This window comes from Lutra lutra, chromosome 1 (assembly GCF_902655055.1).
Source record: "Lutra lutra chromosome 1, mLutLut1.2, whole genome shotgun sequence".
In the NCBI taxonomy this organism is placed as follows: Eukaryota; Metazoa; Chordata; class Mammalia; order Carnivora; family Mustelidae; genus Lutra; species Lutra lutra.
The window spans coordinates 181,952,549-181,969,947 of NC_062278.1; positions in this window are offsets into that span (position 1 = coordinate 181,952,549).

The following is a 17,399-nucleotide window of genomic DNA, read 5'->3' on the forward strand; positions in this document are numbered from 1 at the left end:
TAAGTAAAATTGTGTGTCCTATGTCCAGATAGAAGAATACAGAAGCACAATACTGTAGAAATACTCCCTGAATAAGAGGAGTGGGAGCTAATGTAGATATGGTCCATAAAAGAATTGCTGGAATCAACCACTGGGTACCATCCAGTGTGGAACTACTACTTCAATACTTAAGAGAAATGAAGCTCAATTCTGAAAGATGGGTAATGAAGACCAGCATCCTAACAACAATAGCCATGGGGCTTTTGGTGAAATTTGCTACAACAACATGGAAAACACCTCTCAGGTTCAGAGAAGGAGGTTGACAGTGTTGCTATCTTTATTTTTTTTTTAAAGATTTTATTTATTTATTTGTGAGAGAGAGACAATAAGCCAGTAGGGCAGAGGGAGAAGCAGACTTCCCTGCTGAACAAGGAGCCTCATGTGGGACTCCATCCCAGGACCCTGGGATCATGACCTGAGCTGAAGGCAGATGCTTAACTACTGAGCCACCCAGACATCCCATGCTATTTTTATGCTTTTCAGTTTTTCAGTAAATGGTAAATATTTCCCATGATGTTTCTCACTAGACTTGTCTTTTTTTTTTTTTTTTTCTCTTTTCTCCAATAGAAGTTACTTTTTCTCACCTTTAGAGCTCAGCATTCCTCTGAAATCCCTTCCCTGCCCAGGCCAGCTCTCCTTGTAGTACTCAAGGGACAGTGTTTGATAAATGATCTCTTCTGGGAATGTTTGAATCTGGTGATGGAAGTCTAGAAAAGGCAATGCTTTAATTAAATGAATGAGAATTGTAGACTGTAATAGCATCCACCCTTGTTTCAGGATGCAGGAGATACTATGGAGACCCAAAGACTCTAGCTCTGGATTCATGAGAATTCTGGATAAATAGGCAAGTACTGTGTTTCTCCCTCCCTCTTCATTTTCTTTCTTTTCTGTTCCCATCTACCTAAGATTTTGTTGTTGTTGTTGTTTGTTTATTTTGTTTTGTTCGTTTGGTTTTTGTTTTGTTTTGTTTCTGAGTGGAAGATCATTTCAGCAATGGCCTTCCCCATTGGTCTTTCAGACTGGGGTTCACAAATATGTTACATAGCCCCTTAAGAAGGAGATGGTGCTGATGTTATTGTCAAATGCTATTTTTGTTTGTTTGTTTGTTTGTTTTAACAGCTACTAGTAGGTCCCTAACTTTGACCCTTTTTGAAATGTTCGCAATGCTATTCAAGTTTGGTTGGGTTGGGGGCTGATAAAAATGACTGATAGGTGGTAGAGGGCTTAACTTGCCTGGGCTATCCTATAAACTGAAATTGATATTCTAGCCATGAAAATTTATCTTTTTATTGATAGTTAGCTAGAATGGGGTTCCAGACATGCTACCACAATATGGGATATTGAACCCCCCAAACTGGCAGACTGAATATCTTAAGTGGAAGGGGTTAGAGAAAATGGCAGAAACAGGAAGGTTGCTCCTACCACTTCCAGTCTCCATGCCCTTTCTCCCTGAAACAAGTCATAAAACTCTCCTGTGAAGGTTAACTTCCCTGAACCATAAAAAAAGAAGATTATTCCTGTCACTAGAGCCTGGAAATCTGGGGCCGAGAAATCTGTACAAACAAACCTTATTAAATAGACACTTATTTTTCTAGGTTTTCATCATTTATTACCCTTAGCCTAAACCTCTTTGTCCTGTCAATTATTTACAATATTTTGTTTTGGTCTAAAAACTGTAAAAGCTTCCAGATCTGACCACTTCTGCAGGTTTTCCTCTTATGAAGGCCCCCATGTACATGTAAAAATTCAATAAAATGTGTATGCGTTTCTCCTGTTCATCTGTCTTTGTCAGTCTAATTTTCAGACCCAGCAAGGAACCTTAAGAGGGTCATGGGAAACTTTTTCCTCCCCTACAGCTGCAAATCATGTGCCCATTATAATGCGATGAAATTGCAATCACCCAACGTTTTTCTTAAAATGTTTGAGTAGAAAAATCTTAGTTTAAAAACAAGACCCCAATACAAATGCACACACATAGATAGTCACAGAATTTATTAATAATTTGAAGTTATTTAAATCTGATATGATAACTTTTTGCTCTAACATTCAAAATAACAACAAAATGTGCCAAGTGAAAGGGATGATTTTTCTTCTCTCACTCTCCTTTTAACTAGCCATCCCGGTTTTAAAACATGAGATACAAGTCATCAATTTTAGTGTGACTTAGCAATTTATTTACACAGTTTTACTGCTTTGGACATAGCACAGCTGAGTTTCAGGCTTGATGAAATATTGTTATCCACATAATTCATTTTCTGCTGTTTCAACAAGGTGTTTGGATTTGTGGGAGCTCCCATTTGAGGTTGAAATTGAATTGAAAATTCATGTGAAAGCTCTACAGATGAGGCAAGTCTGAATATCAGGGAAGTGTCAATTAAATTTACTCTCTAGTCTCTGGCATAAAAACCTGTTCCGAAGGCCTTGAAAATAGCTCTCATTATCATATCGACTGGAGTCAACAAATATAACTCAAATCTAAGGTGAGCATAAGTTTATTCCTAGATATCTGTAATAAATTCCCAATATATTTCTCTATATATTGTCACATGGAGTTTAGTGTAAGTTATTAATGTTGACCATAATGATTTATTGGATTTTTATGGGCAATCCTCACTTATTAAAGATGTTATTGATTGAGGTGAAATTAACAGTTCCCTATTAATTCATAATTCATCTTTTAGTTGTAGTCATAAAATAAAACAAAGGCTGCATCAGTTGTAAATTAATTTAAAAACAGATATAGAGGTAGAAATAAGACAACAACAGTTGTTGTCTCATGGGGAACCAAGTAACTTAACAGTAGAGAAAAATTTAAATAGAAAAAACATTCTTCTTCCCCCAAACAGTTTCCTTTTAATTTAGAGAAATGAAAAGCAATTTGCTAGAGTCTGAAGGAAAAAAAAAATGCTCCCACAACCTGCAAGAGCCCAATACTGAGTACTTCAGAAGATCTTTTGATTTTAGATAGTATCCCAATATTACAAATAAAAATATTTTCTTTTTTTTGGGACGCCTGGGTGGCTCAGTTGGTTAAGCCGCTGCTTTCGGCTCGGGTCATTATCTGGCGTCCTGGGATCAAGTCCCACATCGGGCTCCTTGCTCAGCGGGAGCCTGCTTCTCCATCTGCCTCTGCCTGCCACTCTGTCTGCCTGTGCTCACTCTGACAAATAAATAAATAAAATCTAAAAAAAAAAATATTTTCTTTTTGGAAAATGCCACTGAATGAAATTTGCCCCAAAAGAAATTTTTAGAGCTCTTCATTGGAGAATTTTTCTATAGATTGCAGCTCTAAGTACAAAATGCCACATTCTTATATCTTTAGGAATGGGAGGGGGGTGGCTGAAGATGCCAGGGAGGGTTTTTTCCCACTGGTTCTGCTAAAAATGTACTGCTGTTCAAAGGCTATAGAATTTATTTTGCTCTCGGGTGAATGCTGTTCATTCTAGTCAATTAATGTATCCAAGTGTCTTATGTACAGTTCCACCCAACAAAAACAGAAGTCATAAGGATAAGGAATTAAATTAGGCTAGCAGAAATAATAAAGGCTCTGTTCCTAAGGGACAGAGACCCTAAGCCTTGCCTTCCAGATACAGGGATTTCAGTCCCAAGAGCAACTTAGAGAGGTGATAATAAAAAAAATGCTGGAGAAACACTGTCCTGGCTTAAAGAATGAGAAAATCACTGAATTAATACAGTATGGCATAGTATTGAGAAATAAGGACTCCTTACACCTCACCTGTTTGGATTCCAAACGTCATCACTTACTGTGTGATCTTGAACAAGAGCCTTAACCTCCATCCGCTTCAGTTACCTCATCCTTAAAATAGAGATACTGCATCTACCACATGTAAAGTGCCTGATACATAGCAAATGTGTTTCTATCATTGTTATTGCTATGATTATTGATTATTAATATTATGTTTCTTACTACTGAGTGAATGTGAGTTTCCAACACAGAAGACCTAGGTTTCAATTCCCACTTTGTTATTTATGAGCTTCGACCTTGGGCAAGTTACTTAACAAAACCTCCATTTACACAAGCTTTAAAAAGTGGATCAATCTACCTTTTAAAGCTTTTTGTGAGGATAAAATGACATGATATAGGTAAGGTGTTTGACCATTAATGAGCACCCAAAACCAAATTCCTCTCCCTTATGACACAAAGAGTGAAACAAATAAACAAAAAAACCCAACAACGACAACAACAACAACAACAAAAAGAGAGAGAGAGAGAGAAATGAAGTCTCTTAAGACTCATGAAAGAAAATAAACAATTTATTTATTTATTTATTTGACAGATCACAAGTAGGCAGAGAGGCAGTCAGAGAGAGGGGCGGGGCGGAAGCAGGCTCCCTGCTGAGCAGAAAGCCCAATGCAGGGCTCCATCCCAGGACCCTGGGATCATGACCTGAGCTGAAGGCAGAGGCTTTAACCCACTGAGCCACCCAGGCACCCCAGAAAATAAATGATTTAGTGACCTCCGTATATCAACTACAGTCATGAATTACATGTACTGAATTATAGCATAGAAAAGTAAAATGGCTAAGAGAGAAAGGTAACTATTGCAAGTACTAGGTAAAAGAAAAATAGGAGTAAAATATCTTCATTTTCCAGTCACAACTGGAAGGTCTTCAAATAAGATACGTTGGTTTTTTTTTTAATGTTTACAGATAGATGTCCTTTCCTATACAGCTAACCAAAAAATTCTCTGCTTTTTATGGCTCTGTCAGTTCATTCTTTTCAGCATTTTGAAATTGTATGATCATGCAAATGGGCTCTGTGTCACTATCCAACTAAGTAGTTGAAAACAACAATACCCATCTTCATGAGATCAAGTGTATTAGTCAAATGCAAAAAAATTTTGCATTCAAGCCGGCTATAGTCCAAAAGCAAGGTTACCCAGAGTACAATAGCTTCAGACTGGCTGCATTCAAGAGATCAAAATATATTAGAGCTCTGCCCCTCTTTATTGGTTCCAAAGATAAAGATGGATGATATAAAGTGTCACTGGTGAGTCTATCAAGGCATTCTTACGTATTATAAGAAAAAGAAATCTCAGAAATGTCATGGAGAAGTCTTCTCTTCCTATCCAGTTCTGGTAAAATTTCCTAGCTATGTACAGGTAAGCAATGAAGGTTCTGTATCTATCTGTGAACCAGTCAGTGTAGTCAGAGGGCCAGAATTACACTGAATTATAGATTAAAGGTGTCTAGTTAAAGACTGATTCTGGAAAGGCTTCTGAGCATGGCTCCCTTTCCCAGATGACTGCCTTTTGAATAAAGTGTTGGCACTTTGTACAATAATTGAATGTTATTGGAGTTAATAGAGGAGTAGGATATGTTACTTTTAGATGTGAAATTGTAACCATTTAAATGCACTTAGAAGCTTTCTTGAAACTTAGTTTCTATCATTGTTATACTTTATTGTGGAAAGAGCAAAGAGTGTTAAAGATGAAAGCATGAGAGCACAAAATAAATGAAAACTTGTTAAGGTCAGTAGACCAGGAAAAGAAAGAAGCAGAATTTCCTTGAATGTTAATCTGCAAAAGGATGTTTGCTTTTTTATGTATAAAACTCACCCATTAAAAATCATGTAGCTCTCTCTCCCTCATCTCTAGAAGCTTTGGGGTAGAAACTGACATCATATTTCATTTTTAGAGGGCCTTTGTGGTTCCTCCAGGGCTCCTCAATTATTGGACACCCAGATTACCACTGTCAATCGATCTTCTCTTCCTTCCTTCCTTCCTTCCTTCCTTCCTTCCTTCCTTCCTCCACCCCTCCCCCCTTTTGGCTTCCAGTCTTTAGTTCACCTTCTGACATTTATTAGTATTCAAATGCCTTAGTCACAGACAGTCCTTCTTTCCTCTGACTTGAATGAAGGGGTGGAAAGATAACCAGAGATACTGTTGGGAGGCTTGAGCACCTGTTCTTTTTATTTAGAAAGAATTCTTAAAAAAAAAAAATGCAGCCATCAGTAAATGAGTTCCCATGTTGCCTGGATCTTCTCTTACATCCTCCAGGATGATCCAGTGATCTGGTCTTTATGAAGGTAAAGGTTAGGGCACTGCAGTTGGACTCCATTCTGCTTGGTTAGTGCTTGTGCCCTACTGGTTGTTAAACATTCTGATTATCCACATGGGTCCAGTGCCTCCTCTCCACTGAGAGTGCTAGCCTCATAGTGTTAAGTTGTCTGATTTAGAAGAAACACTGGGAATCTTGATTTATTTAGGTAGTTAGTTTGTTACTTAGTTAAATATTTTATTCATTTGAGAAAGAGAGAGGGAGCACAAGCAGGGCAAGAGGGAGAGGGAGAAGCAGGCTGACATGGGGCTCGATCCCAGGACCCCAGGATCATGACCTGAGCCAAAGGCAGACACTTAACTGACTGAGCGACCCAGGTGCCCCTGGAAATCTTGATTTGTCATCAAACATTATACCTGTTTTGGAGGTGGAAATAAATTTAAAATATTGAAATATTTAAAATTTTTAAAAAAGAATAGATTTGAAGAGAGGGGACAGTGAAGGGTGGTGGTAGTTCTAGGCTGAAAGAACAGAACAGAAAAAAAAAAACACAGGGAAGTTTCTATGTTTATGCTTGAGTTTAAGCAATTTTTAAACTGGTACTTTGCAGCCCAGGCATTGGTGATCTTATTTTTGCTTTCTCATAAGGAAGTGTGTAAGATTCTATATTATTCTGGATCTTGGTGAGAACACAAGTATACAAGTTGCAAAAAAAAAAAATAATGTCGTTATGCTTGTCACTCAACTCTATTTGTGTTTCTAGAGTGTTGTATTACAACAACTTGAGTTTCTTAATAACATACTCCTACTATTGGATAGGTTGCACATACAAATGTTGAGCATCTTTTGTACTTGCTGCCCAATCAGTCTGCCATTCATAAGGAGCTTCTATTAGAAGGTGGTATATATCTCACATTGGTTTATCTTCCTAATTCCACTCTGAGGAGTAGATGTCTAATAACTATTGGCCCAATTGATTGAAAATACAAAGCCAGAAAAATCTAAAGTTTCTGGTCAAGTTATGCCAACCTGTATTCATGTGGCAGATGCGGAGTATATAAAAATGAGTAAGATCCAACATGATATGTACCTAAAATATCAGCTTATATTTATAGGACTTAACTTGGACTTTATACCAAAGAGTTTATACCAAAAAACAAGTCCAATATTTCACTTAAATGTAGTCAGTGTAACTTTTTTCTTTTTCTAAGGGGGATAATTTGGACAACCTATGCAAAATTCTTCAGTATTGCTGACAATTTGTTTTCCTTTTTTTTTTTTTCCCCTTCCAATGTCTCAGGGCAGGATAGTTGTACAAAGAACTTTAAATTTCATGGAACTATAAATCATTTATTCATCCAAAATATTTATTGAATGCCTAAACAGTCATAAATGCTGTTCCAGGTGCTGTGGATATGCAGTGAATAAAAAAATCCTATGGTAGAGTGATAGAGACAGTGAATGAATGAATGAATGAATGAATGAATGATGATGGTGGTTAGTGTAGAGGCCACTTTCAGGCAACAGGCTTGAGCAATGGAAACTTGATCAAGGCAAAAGGGCCCACAACCACCACCTAGCTGAATGCAAACAGGATCCTTAAGCGACCCATCATGAAATAGTCACAGGTTCTAACTAATCAATTACAACTAGGCATAGTTCCTAAGATTACCAAAAAGGGAAAATTCCATCCATTCCCATACTCCCTCACTCTGCCCTATGACTTTGACCCCTCATCGTCCCAGACTGTCTCTACCTCACTGTCCTGTCTGCTGTTCCCTTTCAGTGTATTCAATAAACTTTTATCTCTTTTGTTCCACCTTATGTGAATTCTTTCACCACCCATGGAACCAGCCCCCATATATTTGGGACATCCTACATTTGGTCCCCTCCCCCCATTTGTTTGGCAGACACCACAGTTAGTGCTATGAAGAAAAGTAAGGCAGAGTAAGGGAGTGCTAAGAGAGGAGAGTTTGCTATTTGATCTGGGATGGACATGAAAGACCTCTCTGTTTGGTGACATTTGAGTCAAGAACCAAAGCTATGAGGGAGATGCATAATGGGGAGAAGAACATTCTAGGCAGAGGAAGCAGGGAGAGTAGGGGCCCTATAGCAACACATGATATGATGGATAGGAGTATAAAAATCCAGCTGATGGTAGTGGAGGTGGTGGGAGGTGGTCAGGTTATGCCCTGTATTTTGATGAGATTCGTGGGTGGCTTGAATGTGTGGTGTGGAAGAAAGACAGGGGTAAACATGGCTCCGGTTTGGAGCATAAAATTGAACGCGTGAACCTACCGCTTACGAAGATAGACAATATAAAGTAGTTGGTTTGTATATAAAGTTTATCATATATAAAAATATGAATCTCTAAATGGTACAGTCACAATTAGTGCCATGAAATGAAGTGCCCAGTCCCATTTACTTTCTCTCACTCATTGGAGGCATTTGCTCATGTCAAGGAAAGGTAGGCAGAATTGCACACAATATTTCCACCTTTGTTCTCTTTCTAGTTTGTATGCATGATAAATGTGCGAAGGTAGCAACCTCTGCTAGAAATGACAGACCTGGAATTATGAACATATACAACAGGATGGACTCGATGTACAGGATGGACAATACAATGTCTATACATGTCCTTTCTTCTTTAATTACTTTTTATACTTAAAACCTTTTTTCCTTTGATGATGCTTAGAAATAAATCCCTTAATAACATTTAACTCTACCTGAGTCCATTGCTCCTAGAAAATAGCAGTTGGCAAGAAACCTACCACTTCTTTTATGTTAAGTATAGCAAAGAGCTACACTTTCCCATACAACTTGGGTAAGATTTGTAGATGCCCCCATCCTCTTATTTACAAGGCCAGACATGGACAGACCTTCCAAATTCCTATTCTTTGTTTCATTAATGATTAGCTGACCTGTTTGCTGCTCTAACTTGACATAACCAAACTTTAGTCAGACTTCATCCCTCCTGTGGGCTCCAAGACATTGACCTAACCTAGAGCAATCATTGGAAAGCAGAGTAGCATCTCCTTATTGGTCCCTATCAAGAAATGGCTAATCTTGGGGGTGGGGACTCCTGATGAGTTATCCAAGGTCATTACCTACTTATTCTACTCCGTCACACCCAGTTCCTTCTAATTTTGTTTATCCCACCCGCATAAAAGTCAGGTCTTTCTACTTGTCCTTTGAGATGGTTACAGATCTTACAGTTAGGATGTTCTCTCCATTGCCATAGCCCCCAATTTCTTAACCACAATGCTCTTCTCTACATTGCAACAGTATTTTTGAATTGTATCTCTCCTCTAAGTCTAGATTTGTTTTCCGCTTGAAAACTTTTACCAATTAGTAGTTTACTATGGTATGTTTATATATTCACTCATTTATACTCAAAAACTACTGATTAATTCTGTCTACTGTGTGCATTCCTGGGGATAAAGCAGTGAACAAGACAAACAAAATCTCTTCCCTGTTAGAGCTTACATTCTAGTTTGAGGAATCAGCTAAATAAGAGAAATTTTTAGGAGATCAGATGGTGCTTCATGCTATGGAGAAAATTAAATCTAGCAAGAGGTGGGTTGTGTTGGGTAGATTACATTTTTAAATAAAGTGGCCAGGTATATATTTAGGTTATTTCTACATTTTGAAAGAAATTAGAGACTTCAGGTCTGTAAGCCTAAAGTCTATAAATCATAATTATTGCAGTTTATGAAAAACAAGTGATGCTGAAAGTCAGGTAAGGAAATCCCCTAAACCATTTGGAAAAAGTTTATTTGCAATTATTTAAAATCAAGATAATAGGGGCGCGTGGGTGGCTCAGTGGGTTAAGCCTCTGCCTTTAGCTCAGGTCATGATCTCAGGATCCTGGGATCGAGCCCCGCATCCAGCTCTCTGCTCAGCAGGGAGCCTGCTTCCTCCTCTCTCTCTGCCTACTTCTCTGCCTACTTGTGATCTCCATCTGCCAAATAAATAAATAAAATCTTTAAATAAAAATCAAGATAATAGAGGTAAGGAGTTAAGAAGTAAGATTTCCAAACTGGAGTTCTTCAGGATACAGTGATATCTGATATATTGAAGAGAAATTCCCATTCCAAATTCCTCAGGCTAGTGTTGTACTAGAAATAAAAATGGGTGCTAAACAGATAATTTCTCCAGCCAGTTTTTGGTCATTTTCTTTGGGATTTTATCACTCTAAAAGAACACTACATCCTAGTCAATTACTAACAACTCCAAAATAAAGATTAGTTGTTTTGGAAAGTTATGTATTCTAGGATTTTCTTTAAAGAGCCAGTGATTTGAAGTGAAGTGTTTGGTAGTGTTTTGACAGTGTTCTGTAGCATTATAACTTACTTAAGTAAAACATTTCCCCTTTAAATGCTTTGTGTTATACATCTGTCAGAATCTGCGACAGTTTAAATGTTTAAAAAAATGACACTGTGACTCAGTGCAGGTTGAAAGCTTTTCGTTTCATGGAAGCAAAAGGCTGAAAATGTGAACGCTCATAGGCCATATTTATACATTAATTGAGATATTTATTAATATTTGGTACATTCCAAACAGAGCCATACATCTGTAAGCAGACAATATAAATCAGATGATGACGTAAGGATTGATTATGTCCAGGGTTCCGCAGATCAAGATACTAAATACCAAGGGAACATTAACTATTCAATATTTCTCATATAAAGCACAAGAAAAGAGCCCAGGTGAAGCCTGGGTATTCTTTTTCCCATTCTATCTGACCCAACATCTTCCATCAGTGTCTAATAAATTTCTCATAACTGGCTTTAAAATAACACTGCAGAGCTTTCAAATAGGGAGCACTCAGAACAAAATGGATAAATTGGAAAGCTTATATCAAATCTAGTAGGTTGATCCTCTTTGGTACAAATACTCAGAAATAGAGCTACTTCAACTCCCTAGGCACTTTAAAGGTAGCTGGCTGGTATTTAAACTCACTCTGGCATTACATCCCAGATCACTCAAGAAGCAATAATTTAAGGTAATAACTACACTATTGTATCTTGTCCCCTAAATAATAGTAAATTATAAAAAGCACCGAAATTGCTCAGTATTGTCTCAGCTGTGTATGATCAGTGGGTTTTGTTTGTAGTGCCTATCACTCAACTAGAGCAGTATAGGATAACTCATGATTCTTGGAGTATTTCTAATGAGTATGTATAATACTTGAGCTTATCCTAGCCTGCTAAGGTATTAATAATGCGGGAAAGAGAAATCATACTCTTTATTTGCAGTTTTCATATTTTGCTCATATCAGAGTCAGATTCAAACATGCAAACCTTCTCCTTTCCTGTTCTACTGTTCTACTGTTTTCTTCTGTTTAGAAACACACAAAATTCATCAAATTTCTCATCTTAGCTCACTATCATTGTCTGAATTTGTATGGTAAGATTCAGGCAGGTGTTGCCAGGGTGATTTCTGAGCAAATGAGCAGATTTTAATTGATTTATTTGATTCAGCCTTCAAAAGACTTAAAAAAAAAATTCTGGAATATAGCTTCAGTTATCTCGGTTATAAAGACAGTCAATGGACCATTGACCAATTGAACACTTGTCAACCTGGAAAACAATTTAAGCATCAAGTGGTCAAATATTGACTATGCAGCTATGGCCTTTGTTATAGAGTATGACTTGAAATTAAAAGTGGACTGAATCATTCACTGGTTGATGGATTGCATAGAGGTATGAGCTGTCACATGGCTTTCAAAAGGGGAGGATTTAGGAGAGGGTAATGTCACTTATATTCACTAATGCTAGAAACTAACACAATTTCAAAGATGTGATGTGCGACACCAGATTCAAGCACAGTCGCCTGCATCTAAAGTGAATGGATTTTCTGTATTTTTCAAAAGGAATGGAATATACTAAAAGCAGATGCCCAGATTCCACCTGTTTCTGCTAATTGCAGCAATTTTCAGCAGTTTCTTATTGGGATGGTTGTTGTTTGCATTGCTGATGCAACCAGTTTGCCATTGGAAAATCTGCTGTAGCAAATTAAACTCCTAGCAGCATAAACATTTATTTGTTTATTCATTCAGCAACAAGTATTAAGGACCATTCTATGAGAAGACTATACTTGGTACTGGGGTTAAGTCGTAAATAAGGCTCAATTCTAAAGGAACTTTCTCTCTAGTATGACATATAAATAAACATTTATAATTGAGTGTAATAATTGCTATGTTAATATAAGTACAGAATGTATGAGACCTAATGACAGTGTCACCCAATCAATCTTGATTTAGGACTTCTCAGAAAAAGTGGAGTCTAAGTTAAGACAAGGAAAATGAGTAGGAGCTAGTCAGGCAGAGGTGACGATGTGGAGAAGAGTGTTTTCCACCGAGAAGGACCACCATGTGCAAAGTTACTTTCTTGAGAGAGAGCAGGGGACCAACCCAGAGAATTTGCCCATCATGTCAAGATCATGGACTCAGGGCTGGAGAAGATAACTGGGGGGCCATGTGACAAAAAGCATTGTCAAACATTAAAAGCATGTGGAACCTTATCCAGAGTTCAGTGAAGGACTATTGAAGGTTTCTAAGTAAAACATGGAATGGCAGGAGCTTTAAGGGAGGGCGGGTGGGGGGGGCATTGGGTAGGGGAGAAATTCATTAGCAAAACTTAAAAAGAAAAAGAGAGAACACAAAAAGTTTTATTATTAATCATCTATCTACTTATTCTACCAGAATAATAAAATACAGGCAGCTGAGACTGAGAGTTTATAGTATGGATATTCTATATTTTTCAGCACTATGTGGTAAAGTTATTGTGACTAATTATAGTGTCTATTTGAATGCATCGTGCCCCATATTGCATGAAGAGTTCTATCTCTCTTCTGCAGACTCAAAAAGACAGCCAAATAACAGCTTTGTGTATATAATTTCTTTCCCAAATTTAAATTTTAAAATAAGTAAGGAAAATTGCAATAGCACAATTCTTCTCTTCTACTATGGGAATGAACTTTGTTTTATAATTCCAGCCAAATATGAGAGTGAATAATTATAGTAAAGCCAACTTTACTGTATACATCTGGTTCTTTCCATGATTGCCTAAATTATGGGGTAAAATCCCTAGGAAACAAAGAATAATTTTTACTGGAACAGGTTATGTTATTACATTTTATGAACTTTTGAGGCTTTGTTAAATTATTATTTTTTTCAAGCTTAAACACAAGGATCTTTCAATTCTAAGAGTCTATTGCAGCACTTCCAAGGTATTCAAGATTCAGGTTCTACTTCACTTCTGGGAAGTTCCCAAGACATCACCCTGATTACTATCATTGAAAATGTGACTCATTAAGACTCTTAATCTCACAAAACAAACTGAGGGTTACTGGGGGAAAGGAGGTTAAGGAGAGGGTGGTTGGATTATGGATATTGGGGAGGGTATGGAATATGGTGAGTGCTGTGAAGTGTGTAAGCCTGACGATTCACAGACCTGTACCCCTGGGGCAAATAACACATTATATGTTAATAAAAATAATTAATTTTTTAAAAAGCCTGAATCCAGCTAGTCCTATCCCAGAATAGGGCCATACCAAAGACATTTAGTCCAACAGATAAAGTAATTTTTAAGGAATCCATCCTTTAATAGAAAATGTATAGCAGGGCTACCAGATCTAGAAGAGAAAGAGAGAGAACAAATGAACCAACCAGATGACCCAGCATTTGAGATGTACTCAACAGAAAATATTATCTGTTGTTTATCTTATATTCAAATTTAACCAGACATCAGTATTAGGGAAAATGCAGTTTTCTCCCCCTTTGTTTCTCCCCCTGGAGATAGCCTCAGATCCCACATTAATGAATCTGTCCCACAAGACTGTTCCTACCAAACTTCAGATACCATTTTCAAGTCTGTCTGTCATCCGTACTTCTGACTGATCTGAGGTTCCCATGAACACCTCCTTGGGTTCTATTAATATGCTAGAGAGGCTCACAGAACTCAGGGAAACACTTGCGCTTACCAGTTTATTAAAGGATATGGTAAAGGATGTAGACAAACAGCCAGATGACATTATATACGGGAAGAGATCTGGGAGTGTCCCTAGTATAGGAGCCTCTGTGCCTGTGGAGATACAATGTGTCACCCTTCCAGGTTGTGGCTGTGTTCATTCAACTGGAAGCTCTCCAAATTTCATCATACATTAGGGATTTTATGGACACTTCTTCCGGTGGGCACCTGTGATCTCTCTGGAGGATGAAGAATGGGGCTGACATCTCTAAGGTTCTAAACAGGAGTTGGTCTTTCTGGTGCCCAGGTTCCATCCAGGACCCAACAGGAACCCATCCAGAGTCACCTCATTAGAACAAAAGATGCTCCTAGTTGCTCTTATCATTTAAGAATTCACAAGGTATTCAGGAATTCTATGTCAGGAACTGTAGGCAGAAACCAGCATAAATATTTTCTGTTATTTCACATTCTACTTTGGGGGGAGCAATCCTACAAAAGGAGGATCTAGGAACATTCTCCATGGAGACTTTTACATCCCCCTTTCTTTTCTACCCACTTCTATCACATGTGCTGCAAAGTTTCTCTTTCCACACATTTTTCATAGTTTCTCCCTTTGCTATAATGTCCAGTCCTTTCTAGGTCTCTACCATGCTCTCTCTCAATCCATTCTTTTATCTTAGGGATTAACCTAGTTCCTCTACAGCAGAATGGGGTATCTGCTCTTTAGGAAGAAGAGAGGAGGGAGAAGACAGTGTGCCAATCACCAGACCTTCTGTGGAGGACTGGTGGGGGGAGAAGAAAGAATATGAACTTTCACCAATTAATTTGTATCCCATTATATATACAGAAATCCTAATATCAGTGAGACTAGGCCTCTTATTTATGAAATACCAATCACATTTTTTGCATTTATGTCAGTGAAGTCTAAAAGTATAATAAGTTTTGTCAAAATGAGAAAATTGTTCTAAGACTATTAGGCTGTTAAATTAGCTTCTTGAAAATTTTTTCTGGTCTGCTCTAGATTTTATCCTTGTTTCTACTTTCACTTCACTATTTGTGTACTCTTCTAAATCTTAGTGTAACTCCTTTTCTTAGAAATCAAAGTTAGGCTTTGAAATTACAGTTAATTATGTTTCTAATGGTCAAACAAAAGAATTCACCTGTAAATTAAGACACAAGAAAAATGTGATCTCAGTAATATTCAGAGTTGGGAATTACAGACAATAGTCATTAAAGACTGAAATGGGAAAAAAATTATCACAATGCCATTTTTTTATTCTTGAGACAAATCTAAGAGTACTTTTTTTCTAATTCTTTGTGATTTGAAAGAGGCCTTGAGAGCGGATTGTGTTTGTATTTCACGGAAAATTTCAGGTTTATTGTAGAAAATTGTAACACTGTTAGCATTAATGGCAAAGCCAAATGTTTACCATATAATTGCTATTCTCCTAGCAAATTTATGGTTAGGGAGAAAGAATATGAGACAAAGAACCTCTCAAAAATTGTATATGTGTCAAGGTCCTTTGTCCAAAGATGAAATAATAGGAGCATTTCAGAATAATCATTATAATTTTAAGAAGACATTGTGATCTTTGGCCTCTCATAATTATGTTGGTGGTTTTTTTAATTTGGGGGGGGCATTTTGGAAGGAGACAATTAATCAGTATAAAAATATCAGAGAATAGAGGTCAGTATTATAAGATTTAAAATATCTGCCTCAAAATATCCGTTGATTTCTCTATGGACTCTTCCTTTGGATGGTCTGGTGGTTCTTTCTCTTCCAACTATTAACACCAAGGGAGAGGGTTTATTTATAGTCTTAGATTATTGTGATACCTCGGTCACGCAGCCCAACCTCTTCCTGTCCAGCTTTTATTCAATAAGATTAATTTTCCTCAACGATTATTTTCCTTATATGTAATAATAAGCTTTTACATACTCATTTCTTCAAATGGCCTCCCTCATTCTTTCTGCTCATGTGGAACTTACTGCTTTTTTCCAGAGTGGTTATCTGCCAACAACACTCTGTGGTTATATCCTTCATAGATACCACTGACTGACAGAAAGAGCTTTGGACCAGAAGTTAGAAGGCCTGGCCTAACCTTTCTTGCTGTTTGAACTTGAGTAACTCACTCACTTTAAGCCTCAGTTCCCTTATCTATGAATCAAGGATAATAATCCCTATGTCAGAGAGTAATGTGAAGAGCAGCAAATTGGAGAATTCTACCATATCAATAAATAGGTCATCAATATATTTTATTTAATGGATTGTAAACTCTTTTGCAAGACTTTCCATGGTTTTTTTAATTTCCTCCTGGACCTATCAAGTTGAGATTCCTGATTGTGATATGTCAAACCCCTTATTGTCTGGCCCAACCATACCTAGGCCATAGGCCATACCTATGGCCCAACTGTACCTATTTAATTTTTAAATTATCATTCACAGTTATCAAATGCATATCATATGCTGGATACTGTAATAAACGCTTTGTACCCATTTTCACATTTAGACACCACAACCATACTAGGAGGAAGTACCATTTTCATGCCCTTCTATGGATGAAGAAATGAGACTTAGAGAAGTTAGATAACTCGCCCCAAAGTTAAATGGCTGATGAGGGGCAAAATCAATATTTGAACCTAGGCAGTTCAATAATAGAATGTGATGTTTTAGTCTTTGATCTATACCCTGCAAAGAAATTTCTATTTTCGCTAGGCTAATTGTCGTCACTGAACACACACATATAATATGTGTATATATAATGTGTGTACCTTCAGTTGTCTCTATTTATACCTCATTGTTGTTTATTTTCCCTTTCTCTCTTCATCTTCAGATTCAACTATTAGGACTTTGTCCACTTTCCATTCTCTACTGTAAGTGTACTCAAACCTAAGTTTTCTGGAATTCAGTGAGCACTTTTGTATTGTACTGACCAGAACCATGCTGGATTGTATTACCTTGTGTTTTCTCTGATCCATTCATGTTTAAAAACTGCAAAAGTGGACCTTCCTCAGCAGGAAGGACCATGTCTTCTACCTTTTTCGTGCCTCTCAAAATGTACAGAAAAAGCAATGGATAATAGATAGTATACAAATACATAAAAAGAATAATTGTTAAATTCCAAAATAGTCATTTGAGATTTACATGTGTGCATTGTTACAGAGGCTGTCTACTCAGCTCCTAGTAATCTTTTTGGAATAAACTTTCCTAAATGAGTCCAGCTTATGGCAAATACTTTGTCCTCTTCTAAGCGACTCTTCTGCTGACTGCAATGTTTCCTCTCATGGTAAAACCTGGCAAAACCATAGCACAGTATCACAAGAAGGTTATTAGTATTAATTCAGGTAAGATATAGAACATTTCCTT